Source organism: Geotrypetes seraphini, chromosome 3 (genome assembly GCF_902459505.1).
Source record: "Geotrypetes seraphini chromosome 3, aGeoSer1.1, whole genome shotgun sequence".
In the NCBI taxonomy this organism is placed as follows: Eukaryota; Metazoa; Chordata; class Amphibia; order Gymnophiona; family Dermophiidae; genus Geotrypetes; species Geotrypetes seraphini.
Window position 1 is genome coordinate 331,725,152 of NC_047086.1, and position 20,057 is coordinate 331,745,208.

At 40.4% G+C, this 20,057-nt stretch overlaps 1 long non-coding RNA gene across 1 annotated transcript in view; it reads left to right on the forward strand.

The window, feature by feature from the left end:
• Positions 1-20,057, forward strand: part of LOC117356369 — a 75,828-nt gene that overhangs the window by 53,604 nt on the left and 2,167 nt on the right. The window contains exon 2 of the long non-coding RNA XR_004538627.1: positions 11,255-11,364. This is a non-coding gene — a long non-coding RNA (uncharacterized LOC117356369). The remainder of the gene's footprint in view (positions 1-11,254; positions 11,365-20,057) is intronic.

Here is a 20,057-nt window from a genome sequence, read left to right on the forward strand (position 1 = left end):
TCGAGGGTGATGCAGTGGTTTTCTCTGCTGCCCCTCGGTGTTTACTATTTTGTCGGCTCCCTCCTCTGTCTTGCTGCAGCGTTTGCGCATTTGTGCGGCCCCAGGGAAGCCAAAAGGTTGGACACCCCTGCTCTAAACTATTTATATCTTCTTCAGGTGTGGTCTCCACAATTGTATACAGTACTCTAACCTACTCCTCTTACAAAACAGCAGTGTGGTTTTTAGTTCAGGCCATGGTGGTAACAGCTCCAATGCTCATAGAATTCCCATGAGCGTCGGAGCTGTCACCGCTGCGGTCGGTGCTAAAAACCGTGCTAGAGTTTTGTAAAAGGGAGGGGGGGGGGGGGGTAAATGAGGCCTCAGCAGAGACTTATAGAGACGGAGATCCAGTGTGCTGCATTCTATTTTGGAAAGAAGAGAGTTGATCTGCTAGCAGTGCTGTGTGACACTTCACTGGTGGGTCTGAGATTTATTCTATCCTTGGAGCAAAAAAAAAAATCTTGTATTGTAACATAACATAACAATTTTATTTACATACTGCAATGCCCTGCAGTTCTCTGTGGTTTACAAAGCTAAAAGAGGCTGAACAATCTCAGTAAATTACAAAATCAATGCATCAGTGAGATAAAATTTTTGTAAATAAAATTTTTAATAAATGTCAAAAGTGCAGATATGAAACAGAATTTAAAATCAGAGGAAGCAAATCAGGACCCAGTTGTGCTGCCTGATAAGACAACAGCTGCCCCACAAATTTTGTATGACCAAACAAACTAGGTGCTTATGTCCTTACATAAAACAATAAAAAAAATGTATATTGTAAGTTTTTTGAACTGTTTTTTGTTACATTTTCATCACATATCACTAAAAAAATTGAACACCTTCCACGAGTGCTTTAATTTACTGCATATAGTTTTTTGTTGAATCAAGCTACACATTAAATCAGATCTAGGTAAGGGCTAGATTAGCATTCCAGAGTAAGGATAGAGGTAGCTGCAATGGCTTATCTAGCTAGAGTCTCTCCTACAAATTGCATTGGACTCAAATCTAATTTGAACTAGTTCATTCATCTGTTTGCATCACTGCAGTATTATTTTCTGATATGACTGCAAGTGCAATATTATATGGGGCTTTTCTGTGGGACTGGATTACTTCTAAAATATTTGACCAATTTGTCTTTTAATGACAAAAAGATAGGCAGAAGTGAAAGTAGCAATTCTGGTTTGAGTCGCCGATTATGGTGATTTATCAGTTTCAAGCAGTTTGGCATATGGTACATACTGGTGAAATGCAACAAACTCGCACTATGAGGGGTTACATTATCAGGCATCGTTTGAAAAAAGAACACCAAATGATGGCTCCCAATTACATGAAAAATTACTATAATCACTCCTGCTGTAACACCCACCTATTGGCAAAATAGTTGATCCCTCTTGAAAAGCTTTAGAAGAATTGCCAGTGTATTAAATAAAACTCTACCTTCTGTGGGTAATCATAAAAATTAACACTGTCACATAAAAAATCTATATAAAAAAATCAAATTGATGTCCTAAAGGGAAACCTACTAAGCTGTGCAAAGTAGCTATTATGAAAATGTTTAGACTTTGGATTGTATTTCAGACAGTGTTCGTGTTGCCAGATCTGTCAGCCAAAAACTCACTAAGCAGATTTGTCAGTTGCTGAGGCCATAATCTATAAAACAGACACCGGCATTGAGATTAGAGATCAAGAGAATTATATAGTTTTTGTTTCTGCGTGCCGTGATTCCTTTAAAACGGGTTATTTGTTATGCAGGCTGTTCCTTAAGGTTGTTACCGTGCTCTGTTGTTTGTAAAGGGAGCAGAGGATCTCATCTGAAAGGAAACAGCTTCAGTTACGCTCTTAAAGTTATAATAGTAGTCTCTTAAAAACATTTAATCAGTGCAGTGGTTCATCACACAGATGTTAACACTAGTGCTAGGACTCTCTAATTGTAATTTAAGTTATCCTTGCCTGAGGGCTTGCAATCAAATTATTAGACTGTTGCAGTGAGTCTGTGGCTCATGGCTGCACCTTGCAAGGGGGTATTTTCTTGTGTGATGAGACACTGTGCTTTCTCCTGGGAAGCAAATGTACCATTATAGGCTTATTAGGGCCTTGATTAGATCCACTCCTGATTAGTGAGCAGACTTTTCGAAAGAAAATATTGCTGCTGTTTCTCTCCACTTCACCCAATAAATGCCACTTTGATGAGAAGAAAGGCAAGTGCAATATAAGACCATCACCCCGGTTAGTTAGTTTCCTGAAACTTGCTCTAATACCCCTTGTTAAGAAAAGGAAAACAAGTTTTTCCTGTGAAAAAAAACCAAAACAAAAAAAACCCCACAAAAAACAAAGGGGTTGATTAGAGACATTATCTTCAAAAATGTATCTGCCAATAGGCTAAGAACTAGAGGACCTGCGTTCATTTCCCACTGTGGCTTGTTATGATTCTAGGCAAGTCACTTAATCTTTTATTGCCTTAGGTGCAAAAGTTTAAATTGTGAGCCAGCCAAAGTACTTGAATATAACAGAGGTGGTTCTCAGCCCAACCAAGAAGAGAATGATGTGGATACAGTTCAATGATCTCAAAGAATGTCAAAACACAGAATTTTGTTTCTGCAAATTGGCATTTAAACAATATAAGATAGCTAACACTCTTTTCAGCTACAGTGGCAAAATAATGCCCAGAATTGTGCCGGCCTGCGCTAAAAGACACTTTTGTGGTTTTGTAAAAGGGTGAGGGGGGGGAGGGGGTTAGGTGGTTGGTTGGGCTGAGAACTTTTCAGCACCATCTCAAAAGGGGAGAGTGTGGTGCAGAAGTTAAAGCTACAGCCTCAGGACCCTGAGGACGTGAGTTCAAACCCACGCTGCTCCTTGGGACCCTGGGCAAGTCACTTAATCCCCCCATTGCTCCAGGTACATTAGATAGATTGTGAACCCACCGGGACAGACAGGGAAAATGCATGAGTACCTGAATAAACTCATGTAAACCATTCTGAGCTCCCTTGGGAGAACGGTATACCCTTGGGAGAATGGTATAGAAAAATAACTAAATAAATATGTAAACAGTTTTGGTTGATATGGAGCAAAACAGTGGAACCAGGCCCTGGACTTCCGGAGTTAAAAAGTCAAAGTTTATTGTTGTTCAAAACAAATCAATATCACAATGAAATAAAAATCCGAGATGAACAGGATAAAAACATCAAAGTTGTACTGTGTTTGAGGGGGCATAGACCACCCCACAGTGTTTTTTCGTTTTTCAATAGTATATCAAATGCTGCTACTATTGCTAGCATTGATTTTTCCTGATTGCTGATTTTCTGAGGATCTGATTATTTATGTTTATTTGTTTTTTATTTTGTTTTAAAACTTATGTATGTAAGATTTTGTAAACCATTTAGGCTTTAGATGGTATAGAAATGTTTTAAATAAATAAATAAATATTACTACTGCTACTACTATTTATCACTTACATAGTGCTGAAAGGCATATGCAGCGCTGTACATTTTGACATTTAATAGATGGTCCATGCACGGAAGAGCTTATAATCTTATTTGGACAGACAGACATAACATATAGGATTAGGGATGCATTACCCTTACCTCTTACCAAATAATTGTATCCTGAGTTTGAAAAATGCTTTTGCTGCATGACATAGAGCGACAACCTCAAGTGAACTCTCTTTAAACTGGTTTTAAATCTGTTCCCCGATTTCTTGAGAATACTGCATCAATATAAACTTCATGAGGATCCAAGATGGCTGCCGACAGATCAAACTGAGCGACACACAGTGGAGAGTTCACTATAGTTAATTATTTATCCTATCAAATTTACCTTTGGATGAACGATGCCAAAGCGGAGAGGAAAGAGCTCAGCTGGGGCCTTGCGGAGCTCTGGAGTGACTGGCTTTGGAAATATAGAAGAACTCCTGCAATGAATGCAGGCTGCCCCGATCCAGTTGGAGACTTTGCCCGCTGAAGATGCACCGGACAAGCGGTATGGATGTGTTCTCCCTGGTTATTGATACTACCTTGAGTCCCAACAGTATGGCGCCGCCCCATGACCACAAAATACCAGCTCCCCACGGACGGAGAGGCTTCTGGAAGTTGGAGCTTACCCTGTCCTAGAGGCCATTGAGAACGGAGAAAGGAGAATGGAGCCGGTCTCCCTACAACTGCAGGAGAGTCTGGGCATGGAACCTTAGGCAGTGACATTGTATGGGGCCGGACGAATCCAGGAAATTGAACAGTGAAGGGAAGAAGCAACTGGAGAGGTATCTAACTTAGCGTTCCATTTGCCTCAAATGCGGAAACCCTGAGAGGTAACCCTAGACTCAATCTGGGACCTTGTGGCAAATTACCAAATTTAATGAATCCTCAATTTCAACGGGTGGAAGAGAAAATGAAAGCTCGTGACTGTGTCTAAAAAGGTTCAAGAAACATTGATTAAGAAAATACAAACCTAAGAAGGAAGCTTGAATCTTTGGAAAATTATTCTTGTAGTAACAATTTAAGATTGGTAAATTTCCCTAGGATTACTACTGTAACTCCTAAGGAAATGTTGAAGAGATATATGTTAGAGATTTTGGAGATCTCTGAAGAGGTAATTCCTCCCTTAACACAAGTTTATTTCCTTCCTAATAGGTTGCAGAATGTGCACCAGGAAAGTACTCAGGAAATGAATGTTTCTGCATTGTTAGAGCTTTCTGATAAAGAGTTGGTATCACCTGCAACTTTGCTATTAACGGTGGCTTTAGCACCAGATAAAAATTGACTAATGAAAATTTTCTTTTGTTGATGCTTTTTGTGTTTTATTCTTTTTACTTTTTGTATTCTTTTCATATATACCAATAAAATTTTTGAAAAAAAAAAAAGCTGAAGGAATTTTTGTGTTTGAGAATACAAATGTATCCAGATTTGGCCAGGGATACCCAGAGGTTCCGGAGAGAATTTCTATTGTTAAAACCAGGAGTGTTAGCCTTGGGGGCGACGTTTTATTTACGTCATCCATGTAAATTTATCGTATATTATTCATCACAAAAGTATGTTTTCTTTGAACCCTTTCAACTGTCAACTTTCCTGTCGCTGTTGAAACTGGAAAAGGAAAAAGATAAGATCTAACCCTAAGAAAATTGAATTGAAAAGGGACATTCCTGCGCTCAGTTAGAAAGTCAGGTTTTCTTCTTGTTGCTTAATGTTTTATGTTAAATCTCGCTTTATTAAGGGCTCCTTTTACAAAGGTGTGCTAGGGCCTTAAAGCGCGCAATAGAACGCATTAAATTCCTGAGCGCACTAGTCACTTCCGCCTCCTTTTTAGGAGGCGGTAGATTTTCGGCTACCGCACACTATAGTGCATGGTAATTTTGTGCATGCGCTAAAAACCCTAGCGCACCTTTGTAAAAGGATCCTACGATATGAGGACTTGAGTTGAATTTAATATGAGAATTATTATTTTAAAATATTTTCTTTTTGTAACTCTATAAATATGATTGAATTTGCTTTCTGTACAAGTTTATACTTGATTATATAAATTTGAAAATTATAAATAAATATTGAAAAAAGCAACTTCACAATATACCCAAGACTCATTATTCTTTTTCAGACATGCAAAGTTGCTCTTTTGACATCAACAATATGTGTAATTGGTTGGAAGATGCACACACAATATGATCACAGTGGGATACCAGCCCAAACCAAGGGCAAGAATTGACATCACCTGCTGGGCTGCAGGAGGGTGAGACTTTTCCCATTAGCTCCCACACCCACACAGCTATGATGTCTGCCTTGTGCAATGTCTCTCTGTACCTGTGCCTTGTTGGGGCTTCTCCCCTTTAGAAAGTAATTAGCAGTACATTATAACCAGTATGCTGTTGGAGCAAGGACAGCTGCATTATTCACCAGCACTGCAGAGAGGATGAGACTCTTTCCATCAGTTTACCACAAACCTGTGATACCCCAAATGTGTGCCCATTTCAAGGTCTTAGAGCCTTGCTGGTGCCTCTGCTTTATTTCTGAAATAATCTGGGCAGATATTAATTTAGACGTCTTCTGCCAGAGGGAAGGCTGTCCCTTTGAGGTCAACAGAGGAGAGCAAGTAAGATAGGAGGGGGCTATGTATTAGTATTATGCCCCATGAGTGAGCAGTTAGTTGTCTTGGGCCTTTTCTTTAGTTTAGCATTGGGGTTCTGGGCCTGGTCCTTGGGATACACCAAGCAAATCTTCAAGCCATGAAGGTCCAATGAAATATGTTGCAAGGCCACACAGTCAACAGGCCATAGTTTGGGGACTCTTGTTCAACACTCTCTAGTAGCTGAATATCATGAACATAAAGCTGAAATTATTTTAAGAATTAGAAAGAAAAGAAAGAAACTTATATACCCCCTCATTTATCAAGCTGTGCTGTTGAGCAGTGCAAGCTAAATGCCAAGTCGCCCATTCCATTTCCATGGGTGACTCAGAATTTAGCTTGTGCTGCTCAGCAGCTCAGCTTGATAAAATGTGGGGGGGGGGAGGGGGAGAAGGAGAATAATCATGTAAGAAATTGTTTTATATGAAGTGTGTGCTCAGTAAACTATTGCCCTTCAACAATGGACATAAGCAACTAGACATAATATCACTGCACCACTAGTACCTTCACCACAATCAATAATGTGATCTGAGAGGCGGAGGAGGAATCCAAGATGGCGGAAGCTTATGACCCGCACTTCTGAGTCGACCCGACAGCGTTCTCATTTTTCCTACCTTTACAACGATGCCTCATACTAAGCGCAAGGGGATAGTTCGGGTTGAGCCCTCGATACCACGAACTTCCTCCCCAATGCAGCAGAGGTCGATTCGCGAGTTCGCGTCCATTGTGACTCCCAAGGAGTTTTCTGGGGTGACGACAGCACTTTCCCCTGCTCGAGGAGAAGTGGAGGATCTTGCCTGCGAGACATCTTTGCCTCCCCCTCTTTCTGCTCCACCACCGCACCCTGCTTCACACGCAGCAATGTCTGAGGATCCATGCCGAATGGAGAGTGCATGGAAAACCCCAGCTCAAGGGGCAGAAGCTGTGACAGCAATGCAGAAGCAGGGAGAGCTGGGAGCTGACAAAGGACTCAGCTCTCTCTCAGTTAAACCTCCGGTGGTTACACTGGAAAGCATTTGGGAAGTTCTCTCTAGTTTGAACGCCACTGTAGCCAAGTCTTCAAGAGAAGTAGCAGTTCTTGTAAGTACAGTTGATTTTTTGGGACTTAAATTAGAAGGGACTAAGGAAGATTTCTCCAGCAATTTAAAACAAGTGAATGAAAAGGTGGAAAAGCTTCAAGATTTAAAAGTTGAACTAATTAAGGATAATAATCAATTAAACCGTAAAGTTGAACAATTGGAAAATTTTAATTCTCGCTTGAATATATGCCCTTTGAACTTTCCTAGGTCTCTGGGGGTATCTCCTAATGAGATATTTAAAAAATATCTGGTTGAATGTTTAAAATTTTCCCCTGAATGTATGCCACTTGTTAACAAAATATTTCCGATCTCCACAAGTATTGTTCTATGGGAAAAAAGTTGATATGTACCCCGATGTTGCTAGACAAACACAGGAATGTAGGAAATTTTTTTTCTTGTGATGAGGGCTGAAACAGTCTCTTTGGGAGCTACATTTTTATTAGCCTACCCTTGTAAATGTCTAGTTAAATATTTAGGGGTTAAATATGTGTTTTATTCTCCGTAACAACTGCGAGCCTTCTTAGATTTGAAGAAACTAGCTACAGGGAATGTTTAGTTGTGAACAGCATTTAGTTAATAATGGGATTCATTGCTGCTAAGCCTATTCCTTGATTATTTGAATTTATAAGTTTCTCTTCACTTATTCAGAATTCCTCCTCTAAAGTTTTGTGATCTAAGGAGCTTTAAAAATTTTGTTTCCTTTCAATATTGTGCTGATATTGTATGAAATTTTTCCTTGTATACTTTAAGCTGTATTTCTGTAACAAGTTTGTTCTTGTAAATATAATTTGAAATTAGAGAAATAAATATATATATAAAAAAATAATAATGTTATCTGAAACACTGCTCCTAGAAATATGACATCACATCTGTAATATTTTATGAGGATCCACCAATGGCATAAATTTCACACTGCTTGTACCTGGGTTATAGGTATCCCTCAGCTACCAGACACTCTTGACATAATATTCAGCTGTAGATCTGCTATCCCACAAGCACAGGAAACAACAGTATTTAGTGAATCCTCCTTGCATTCCTATTAGCATGCCAATGTCCTTCAGATCACCACAAATGTTCCACTGAGTGCTTTTAGTAAATTCTTTGTATTCTCATAAGACTCCTTTAGATGAGCAGAATGGGCAATTCATATACAGTGGAACCTTGGTTTACGAGCATAATTTGTTCCAGAAGTATGCTCATAAACCAAATTGCTCATATATCAAAGCGAGTTTCCCCACAGGAAGTAAGGGAAACTCGCTTTGATCCGTTCCACCTCCTCCCCACCCCTCCCGAGGCTACCGGCACTGCTTCATTCCTTGAGGCCACCGATGCTGCTCCATACCCCTCTCCCGCAATCCGGCCACCCCTTCCGCGATCCGGCATCTCCCCTGCGAACCGGCATCCTCCCCCCGCTCACGTCGCCCCCCTCCCCTGCGATTCTACATCCCCCCCGAGCACCAAAACGAAATCCCATACCCCGATTAGGCATCAACGCATAGGACATGCCAATGCCCGAAGATCCTCCCTCTTCTGGGCTGGGCGGTGCGTCGGAGATCCTCCCTCTTGCCTGTGCTGGGCTGGAGGTACAGGGACAGGCAGTGAGTCATAATGAGGAAAAGGCCTAATAGCAGAATCCAGATATAGGATATATAATTTTGTGCTTAGTTTTAGCTGAGAATCCACTTGTGTTCACAAGGCAAAAGTAGCAATCTTTAATATGGTCTTGCGGTTCCCTCCATATCATTGGGATTGCAAATGACATTGCTGCCTTTCGTCGATTGAGCCAGTCACGAAGTCTGTTGAAACAACTGGTACAGATGATATGTAGAGCCCAAGACTTATCTTGGTCACCCAATAGACAGCCAAAGTACAATTTGTATACTTTCTTCTGATCTACGGTAATTGGGCGACGTTGTGCTTTCGTCGTGAATGAACCACAGACGTAACAGAAACTATCTAGATGATTAGTATAATGTCTTGGCATGATAAAGAATTATATTAATCACTGTCTGTAGCATAAAAAACAAAGACAACTTTCGTTAACCCTTCTTATATGTTTATCCTATAAACGCATGATATATCGCCTAATTAATATTTATAATTCTATATAATGAGCCTCATTACAAAAACTAGTGAGAAACTAAACACAGATTTGAAATCAGCATGAAAAATACTTCAAAATCCACCCAATGTTAACTCTGATGAAAATGATGTGTTCACCTATGTTATCATAGTAGGATATTTCTAACTAGAACAGGTGCATTCATTTCTCTTGTTCATGTCACTCTGGTTTATAAACCATTGAATCAAAATATAATTACATAAGAAATTTCTTAAAATAAAAACTACATTCTGGCAGGGTAAAAGGAAGAGGGGCATAAGAAATATTGTAAATAGGACTATGGCACGTAATCTATGCAATATCATTTATAGTTTTCACTATGGTGGTTAGTATTGGACTTAGATGCTGTACACTTACTGTAACTTATACTAAATGTGCCCAGCAACACTTAAAGTATTAATTTTATCATTAACTTATCAAAATCTTTTAATTTACTGACTGAAACCTGCACTGTTAGAATGCCAAAAAAATACAATGTAATTTGAAAAGTATAACTAAAATGATATGTTTCAATAATGTGTTAATAAGCCTAAAGTGTACTTTGAAAGAGGAGTAATTGAAGATGCATTTGTGTTATTACATTGAAGGCTATTAAATATCTTTAATACGTACATGAAGGAGCCATAGCAAATCCATTATTTTTAATGTGCTTGATTCCTTAATTCATTGTGCACAAAAAGGTAAGTTGCAGTGAAGTAGTGTGCCTCTCAATTTCAGTAGTCGCATAGCCGATCAGCTGAGCTTCACGAAGACAGAAGGTCATTACTACACAGAAAGCTTCCTTTATCTGTGATCGTTTAAAATGATTTTGATAGCTTCAGAAGAACCTTCATTCCAAGTAACCTGTCTAACAAGCTCAAAATGATTTATAAATCTTAATAACGATGCCTACTGTCAATTTCTGGGAGGTAATGAAGTAAAATGTAGTAAACGCAATGAGAGGCATATTTGATAGGACATCTACGTCCGATCCCATACGTTTTTAATTGGATGTTCAAAATATAGAGCCCATAGTTAAAAAGACATCCAGGAAGAACAGGACATTTTGAAAATGAACTAGCTATACATCTGAAAAATTGCCATCCAAACCTGTTCCCCTAGACATCCAAGTATTTTGATTATATAGGATCCACAAGACGTCTAAAGTAGACATTCCATTAGCTGTGCTAGAAAATGTCCTCGATGATGTCAAAACATCACCACAGTAGTAACAGGACGTTCCTGACATCCTGCATGTCTATATAAAGCCCTGTACATGGAATGATGACTCTTTGCTGTTTTAGTGAGGAGTAATGTTAGAGAGAAGAGAGGTAGTTAGCAAAAAAGCGACTTAGAGATAGAGAGAGTGAGAGTGTACTAGTAACAACAATGTGAGAGACTAGTATGAGAAAAAAAACAAAACAGTGTGGGAGAGATAGAGAGAGTGACCCCCCAGAGTGTGTGAGTGAGTATATGATGAGGAAAGAAGCCTAATTAATCCCTATGGGAGAGGGAGGCTCTGGTGGAGCTATACCTCCAAAATAGGAGGCACCTGTTTGAATTCCATGGCAGGAGACCCCCCCTCCCTCACAGTGTCTCCATGAGGACCTGTCACTTCATCAGGAACACCCTCCAGAGGTGAATGTTAGTCAGAAGCTTCCACTTTCAAAGCTCCAGACACAGGCAGCCTGCACTCCTTAGGGCCTCAAGAACTGTCAGGGGTCCCACATAATATATGTGGCCTCCTAATAGGAGTCCCAATGATGTCAGCCCCCACTAGCCCTCCCAACCCTCCCTGCAAGCAGCCTGTTGCTATTTGTCTAAGGCTATGTGTGGAGCACTGCACAGCATGTCACAAATAACAATCATGTATGTGAAAACAAAGAAGGCTCATCACCTGACCCCATTCTCCTCAACTTGTATCTTGCAGGAGATTTGGCATCCATTAAAACTTGGAATCCCTCAAGCGCTGCTATAGGCAGGTATGCCAGAAGAACCTGGCCCTCATCCAGCGCATGAGACAGCACCTCAGAGCTCAATGTAAGTACCCACACACAAAAACCCTACAACCTCCCTGGTCTCCATTATGTCCTATACGTGATGTGTCTACCTCTTCTCTGCAACCCCCAGGACCTCAAACAATGAGATAACATGCGAAGGATTGTGAGAGGGGGAAGGCTTATATCCACCAGTACTCATCAGTTCCAAAGGATACATTCTCCCACACACTCATTCATTGTTCATTGCTGCAGCTGGGGGAAAGAAAATAAATACAGTTACCACAAACACCAACAGCGGGTATTGAACCTTTGGGCATGTTTTACAAAGCTGTGTTAGCGGCTGCTGTGTGGTAACGTCCCCGAAGCCCATAGAGATTTAAAGGGCTTTGGGGCTGTTGCCGCACGGCAGCCACTAGCGCGGCTTTGTAAAACAGGCCCTTTATTTCAGCCCAACACACTTTCAATCAGATTCAGTGATTTGTTATTGAACAAGTGCTTGAGTCTCAGATTGGAGGGATAGAGAATATTGTTTGACTGTGAGAGAACAATTTTAGATTTATCACCTTGGGCCACCAACTTCTGGGGTTTAAATGAATTGAAATTGAATGGAACACTTATTTAAGTTTTGATGGGTGGCTCTGAACAGCTAGTTGAGAGTGGGATTTTTTTTCCCATATCTTTATTCATTTTAGAAACCAACATCAAGTGCAACATTTTATCAAACAATGTACAAATACACAGCACGTAATTCCATCAAATTATATAATAAATACATATCCCTTCCCCCCACCCACCCATCTTTTCATACAGTATAAAGATAAGCAAGAGTAATACAAATTATCAAGACAAACAAATTACAAAATAAGTTGTATGGCAACTCCCATCATGAAGTTATTGGACTCTTAGCCATCAATAACATGCCAAACAGCACTGCATCATACGTCAATGCCAATGGAACTTCCAGTATGCTATTTATTTGATCCTAAAGGGATCGCCAAAATTTAAGTATCAAGGGACAAAAGAAGAGCAGATGATCCAGTGTCCCTATATCGAGGTGATAGTGCCAGCATCTATTTGACTTAGAACTATCTAATTTTTGTAATCTAACAGGGGTCCAAAAACTTCTATGCAACAAAAAAAAACAAGTTTGTTTCACAGATGCTGACGCTGTACATCTTATCCTCCAAGTCCAAATTCATGGCCATTGAGACACAGAAATCTGCTGCTTACTCTCAATGCTCCAAATGTCTCTAAGACAAGGTTTGAATCATTTGTATAAATCTGGAACCAATATCAAACCAATCCATTGCTTGGGAAATGATTGATTAGAAAGGAAGTTGGTTGGATAGTAGATGAGTGCTTGGTGGTTGAATAGGTAGGATGGTTTGGTGAGTGGGTAGGGGAAGTTGGATGAGTATATAGTGAGTTTAATTTAATCTAATCTAAGCCTTAGATTTATATACCATATCATCTCCTGAAGTAGGGGCTCAACTCGGTTTACATAAGACTTCAAAAAACAGGGAAATCAGTTTAACTAATGTGAATTACTAAACAAAAGGCAATTAACAGTACCATTTTCCCCAAATTGTTGAAATAGCATTGTTTTCATCGATTTACAAAAAATCTGGAGAGAGAAAAGAGTTCTAATATAACTAGGAATTTCATTCCAAATCATTGTAAACCAATATGAAAAGGAGTGAGTGATATTTAGGAACTCAACTGTTCCTAAAGTATCTAGACAACTGACCCACTCATCTTCTTTCTCCTCCATAGTGATTCCTCTGTCCTATTAATCTCTTTCTCCTCAACAACGCATTTCCGGTCCTATTAACTCTCCTTTTCCCCCCTCTTAAATTCAATCAATTTGCACCTCGCTTAATCTATTGTAAACCGCATAGAACTTAACGGTATTGCGGTATATAAACTGTTATTATTATTATTATATTACCAACAAGCTTTATCCCTTTTACTGAAGGAAATGAAAGTTTGTACTTCTGAGAATTCCTTGAAACAAAAGACCGAAGAGAATTCCATGTTAGAGGGTGTCAGCATTTTTCGAACCCATCTTGCACTAATCTTGGACATGCCCAACTTTCATGAATTATTTTCCAAACTGTACCTGCCAAGATACCCATTTCTTCAGCTATTCTGGAAACCTTAATTCATCTGTCTGACAGAATTAAATTCTCAACTTTCTTGCACATTTCTGTGGAAGTTGCTTCCACAGGCTTTCCAGTATGAGGATCATCTTCAATGGACTCTCTACCCCACTTAAACTGTTTGCTCCAAAATTTTACTTTGTAAGATGATGGGGCAGACTCACCATAATCTGCAGTCATGCGTTCATGGACCCCTTTAGCTTTTTCCCTTCTTTTGTGAGAAGTTTTATCACTGAACAGTGCTCCAAATCTAGTAGGTTTTATTACTTGATTTGCACACTCTCCTGACATCCTGTCTCTTGGAATGTTAGATTCACACTGAGCTACAACTGTGCATGAATAACCTTGAGACATGTCACAGCATGCACTGACTTGTTTCAACACGCTTGCTACTTTCTTTCATAGTCAGGTAGATAAATTATTGAACACCCCTCGTATAATTTCATATACCTTATGCAGATTAATTCCGTGTATTAGCATGGAAAGTATCTTCAAATTAACAAAATTATTAGCACACATTTTTGATGTGTGCAAAGTTTATCCTGTACTGGAAGTAATATTAGCCACAAAAAATGTATGGTAACATGAAAGACAATGTTTTAACATGATAATGGGATGATTGATAAAATTAAAAGCCATATGATATATTAGAAAAAGAGAAGAGGACGGACCATCTAAGGGGAAAATTAGAAGGTGATTGAGGAGGTGGGCAAGAACAGTTTGAGGTGTTTTTTAAAAATCTTTATTGCTTTTTATTCTAAAAACAGTGCCAAACAAATAAAAGAACAGTAGATATTACATACATTGCACTATTATCTGTATAGGTAACATATTGTAACAAAGCCCCTACCTCCCGGTCCTCAATGTGGGGCTCTGTTGCCTATAATTCACCCTGACGTGCTTCCAAAGGTAGGAAGCCCTGCTGGATCCATCTTCATTCATGGAATGAAAAAAATCAAAAAAGAATCAGTTCATGGTTCTATGCAAAACAGTTTATTGAACCCTGGCATGAGAGTCTACTTGCTCACAGTTTAGACTCTCCACTATAAACTTAGTCCAAACAAAACAAAAATGAAGCTGATACAAAAAAGCATATCGCAGCTCACACCTTCATCCAGGTAGGTCAAAATCACAACAAAATTCAAAAGGTTAATATTGTCCCAAACCAACAATGAAAGTTCAAAATGTTGCTGCCTTTATGTTTCGCCAGGCCAACAACAATCCATACAGCACTCCCAATGGTGCTGAGATCAAGCCTTCAGAGTAATCTGGCTTGGACCCCAATCAGCTCAGCAAAGCTAATGGGGGAGGGGAGCAAGTGAATTCACCTTTAAACTTTCTGCAAACAGAATGCCACGAATGGCCCCACTAACCCAACCTGGTTGTTTGATGAATTCTCCCCACTTGCTTAACTTCCCTCTGTTACATTCTTCAGCAGAAAAAATATATAAACTTCCTGCTTGCTGCTTCTTTAAAGTTGAAAACAAAAACGTTTTTTTTTCTTTTTGCTTCAAGACAGCACAGCAGCACAAACCTCAGCTAATTCACTTAGCACCTTGTTTTAAGGAACAAACAGTCAGAGTCCTGTTACCTTGCCCAACACCTAACCCAGCTACTTAGCTTAAATCCATGCCACAATTCTCAGGCAGATCCTCGGGTTGTGAACATTCCATGGGCTCTGGCACTGCTTGCTGACTTAGCCCCAGGTCAGTATCTGCTTCCTGCATTTCAACATCAAGGGAATGCAGCCCTTCCTCAGGTGAGCCCTCTCCTGAAGCTGGCTCAGGGAAGACTAACCTTCTTCTCCTGAGAGCAGCCTCTAAATTGCAGAGACGCCCACGCCCTGTTCTCCCAGGAGGAGGAGTTAGTTGCCCTGCCTGCCTAGCCTTGCATGGCTTCCTGTTAATCACCCTCAGCTGGGGGTCAGCAGAGGGAAAAGGATGACTCAGAGGCTGTTCTACGCCGTTACTCTCTAAACCCTTCACCCCCCTGCAGACTGTTTGCTTCAGTGTTAAAGGGGAAGTCCAGCATTTTCCTTCCACTGGGCTTAATCTTCTCTCCCTGATTAGCCCTTTGAAATAAAGGACTAGCTTTTGCATTAGCAAAGCTTGGCACGAGCCCAGCTCTAGGGCTAGGTTCGTGACAATATATATCATTCAACAGTTTGAGTTTGATAAATAGAACAAAAAACAGAGATGAGGGCACTGAAAATCAGGAAGAATATGGTGAAATTAGAGAATTAATGGTGATTCATGCACTCAAGCATTATGGAGAGAGAGTTGAAAACAATATGAAAAACCACAATTTATGAGAGCAAGAGGATCTAAAAATTTCTTGAAGAACAGAAATCGCTTTGAAAGGGATGAGTTAAAATATATATACCTGATATTTAAAGCAAATTAGGCATTCGCTGGCAGATGGTGAATGCCTAATTCATCTATTCCTCAAATTTATTCACTTATACACATAATTCTGGAGGCCACATTACCAAAAAGATGTGCTGAGAGTTGAATCGGTTCAGCGAATGGCTACTAGGGCGGTCTCGGGACTCAAGGATCTCCCGTACAAGGAAAGGCTGAGTAAATTGCAGCTATACTCACTCGAGGAACGTAGAGAAAGAGGAGACATGATTGAGACGTTCAAATATATCACAGGCTGTATCGAGGTGGAAGATGATATCTTTTTCCTTAAAGGACCCACGGCCACAAGAGGGCATCCTCTGAAAATCAGGGGCGGGAAATTTCATGGCGACACCAGGAAGTATTTCTTCACCGAAAGGGTGGTTGATCATTGGAATAAACTTCCACTGCAGGTGATTGAGGCCAGCAGTGTGCCAAATTTCAAGAGAAAATGGGATAGGCATGTGGGATATCTTGGGGGAAGAAGTTAGGGGGGATGGATCATTAGAGTGGGCAGACTTGGTGGGCGTGGCCCTTTTCTGCCGTCATTTTCTATGTTTTTATGTAATATAGGGGTTTTTTAGCTTACAATACGTGTGCAATTTTGGACCATACACCTTAAAAAGGATATAAACAGAATCAGTCCAGAAGACAACTACGAAAATGGTCTGTGATGTTTGTCATAAAATACAAGGGGGTCAGACAAAGATCTAAACATGTATATCCTGGATTTAGGAGATAAGGGGATATATGACAGAAATATTTAATTACTCAAGAAATAACACCAGAGTAGGTCTTTATCAATAGAAAGGAGGCTATGGAATGAGGGAGAATACTAAGAGGGTAAAGATGGAAGATTCATAAGCAATATCAGAATTTTATTTTTCATAAAGTATAGTGGAGACAAGGAAAGTTGGTTGCTGGGTATCCTACAGGTAGTTCACAGTTTGAAACAGATAATGTTAAGTGCCTTTTTCATGTATGAGTTTGCTCAGGTACTTTCAGTAAAAACATGTAAAAAAAAATAAATAAAAAGAATTAAAGAAAGAATAAGACAAGCACAAAGGGTCTCTGAGGAAGAATAGACTGGTCTATGGGTTTGGATGGGCAGGATGAATAGGCTATATGGTATTTTGCTGCCACAATTTTCTATGGGCTCCTTTTACTAAAGTGCGCTAGCATTTTTAGCACACGCACAAGATTAGAGCGCACTAGCCAAAAAATTACTGCCTGCTTAAAAGGAGGCGGTAGCGGCTAGCACGCAGGCCATTTTAGTGCGCCTTTGTGAAAGGAGCCCTATGTTTTTATGAATGGCCAGATTTTATATATATAAAAAAAGGGCTGGCATTGAGTAGAACGAAGAGAGATCATGTATTTTACTCACTTAAGCCATGATTCTATAAATGGTATCTAAGTCCTAGATGACATTCAGCATGGTTGTCAATCATCTGCTAGACACCATGTATAGAGTCATGCCTAGTGGCGCTTAAGTGTTCTTAGGCACACTACTATTTAGGCCAAGGGGTTCTTGGCCTAAATGAGTGCACCTAAAGTAGGCACCTACCAGTGCCTAAGTCATTCTGCGCTACAACTCCACCCTGTATCTGCCCCTAACCATGCCTACTTGCTGGTAGGCACCTTGGTATAGACACCTACCTCAAGTTAGGTGCCTACTGTCTAAGGTGCCTACTGCCAAGTTAGGTGCCTACTGGCTATTTTTTTTTAAATCATTTTAATTGGTTTTTAATGGCATTTTCAAATATCAGCGCTGATTAAGCCAATTTAAAAAAATTCTAGATCACCTAGGCGCACCATCTAGGTGCCTAATCTCCGATCTATTTATAGAATCTGAACTTTAGTGACAATATTTTGGTGCTAAATGGATAAATTATTGGGTCAATATTCTGCCACTGTTGCTTTGAATAAAAGAAGCTTTATGGGTAATGTAGTTTTATATCAACTGAAATTTGATTGAATGCCTCTGGCTGAAACTGATTGGAGGGTCCTCCTCACATGATATAAGGGAGTTAACACATGCAGCAGCCATTTTGAAAGAATGAGAAGCTGTGTGAAATATTTGGTTCAGTCTCTGAGTAAGTCCTGAAGATATCTGGGGAACTTTTGTGGACCTGTCTTTTGTTTGATATATATATATATATAGATCTATCGATCTATCGATCTATCGATCTATCGATCTATCGATCTATCTATCTATCTATCTATCTATCTATCTATCTATCTATCTATCTATCTATCTATCTATCTATCTATCTATCATTATAGGATTAGAAAACTCTTGATACAACCAATCACGAAACCGGGTATTATGTTGGGGTATTTGTAGGAAGATTGAACTGCATTTATGAATATGAATGAATGAGCTGGATAATAGAGACTTGCATGGGGAAAAAAATCAAACCCATTCCTGCCTGCATCCGCTCATCCCTGCTGGAATTGAATCCATCCCCACCCAATCACATTGCAATCAAATCTGTCCCCACCCATCCCTGAAAGTAATCTCTTCTGTCCCCACCAGTCCCCATAAACTTTAGAAGTAGATACCGTATTTTTCGGTCCATAAGATGCACTTTTTTCACCCCCAAAAAGAGGGTGCATCTTATGGAGTGAAGATGACAAACATAACATAACATCGTACTTCTTAACCACGTAACCGTAAGTACAATGCAGTTTACAAAAGATTATAAATGGGACTTGCGAGAACTGACTGTAGCCATTCTGAAAGTGAGGCGGGTCCAGGCAGCAGCACAGTCAGCATGCTCCTGCCAGCCCATATACCACTGGACAACCAGGCTTAAGGGGTGCTTATAAAGGTAATGCGGGTTGGGCAGTGTTTTAAAAGTAGAGGGCATGAAACTGACTGGGTTGACGGTCAGTCTAGAACAGGGGTGTCAAAGTTCCTCCTCGAGGGCCGCAATCCAATCGGGTTTTCAGGATTTTCCCAATGAATATGCATGAGATCTATTTGCAAGCACTGCTTTCATTGTATGCTAATAGATCTCATGCATATTCATTGGGGAAATCCTGAAAACCCGACTGTATTGTGGCCCTCGAGGAGAGTCTTTGACACCCCTGGTCTAGAAGAGGTATGCAGGCAGATTGACAGGCTTAAAAACAATAAATCCCTTGGACCGGATGGCATCCATCCTGGGGTAATCAAGGAACTGAAAGGGGTTATAGCTAAGAACATAAGAATTGCCACTGCTGAGTCAGACCAGTGGTCCATCATGCCCAGCAGTCCGCTCACGTGGTGGCCCTCTGCTTCAATTAATAACCAATTTGTCGATCAAATCGGGAAGGATTCCGGAAGACTGGAAAGTGGCGAATGTTACGTCGATCTTCAAGAAAGGTTCGAGGGGAGATCCGGGAAACTACAGACCGGTGAGTCTGACCTCAGTACCGGGAAAGATGGTAGAGGCACTGATAAAGGACCGCATCGTTGACCACCCTGACGGACACAATCTGATGAGGATCAGCCAGCACGGTTTCAGCAAAGGAAGATCTTGCTTGATGAACTTGCTGCACTTCATCAAGGGAGTTAACAGGCAGATAGACAAAGGTGATCCGGTTGACATTGTATACAGTATTGTATATGGAGTTGTATACAGTGTTCCCCCGTGAATTCGCGATTGGCGGTTGGCGGTCCTGGTCATTAGCGGTATTTTCTGACTGTGAATGACCGGGCAGGGGAGGCAGGAGAGGGCAGCTGGAGAAGTAGGAGAGGGTAGCAGGAGTGTCAGCGAGTGAAGAAAATCACTCACTGTATGCTCCTACCTCGTCTTCCTGTACTAAAGTTGGGCCTTACCAATCAGGAGCTGCGTGTCAAAGCTTTAGTACAGGAAGAGGTGTTTGGAGCATACAGTGAGTGATTTCCTTCACTCGCCAGCGCTCCAGCTGCCTTCTCCTATCTCTCCAGCTGCTCTCTCCTGTCTCCCCTGCCTAAAAACTGTATTCGCGTTTTTTCAAAATCCGCAGGGGTTCCTGGAATTCCTTGGTCATCTCAAATTTAGATTATTGTAATTCACTCTACCAGGGAGTGACAAAGAAGGAAATCAGAAGACTTCAAATTATACAGAACACGGCCGTTAAAATCATTTATGGAGCAAAACAATATGATCACATCACCCCTCTCTCAAAGAAGGCACACTGGCTGCCCA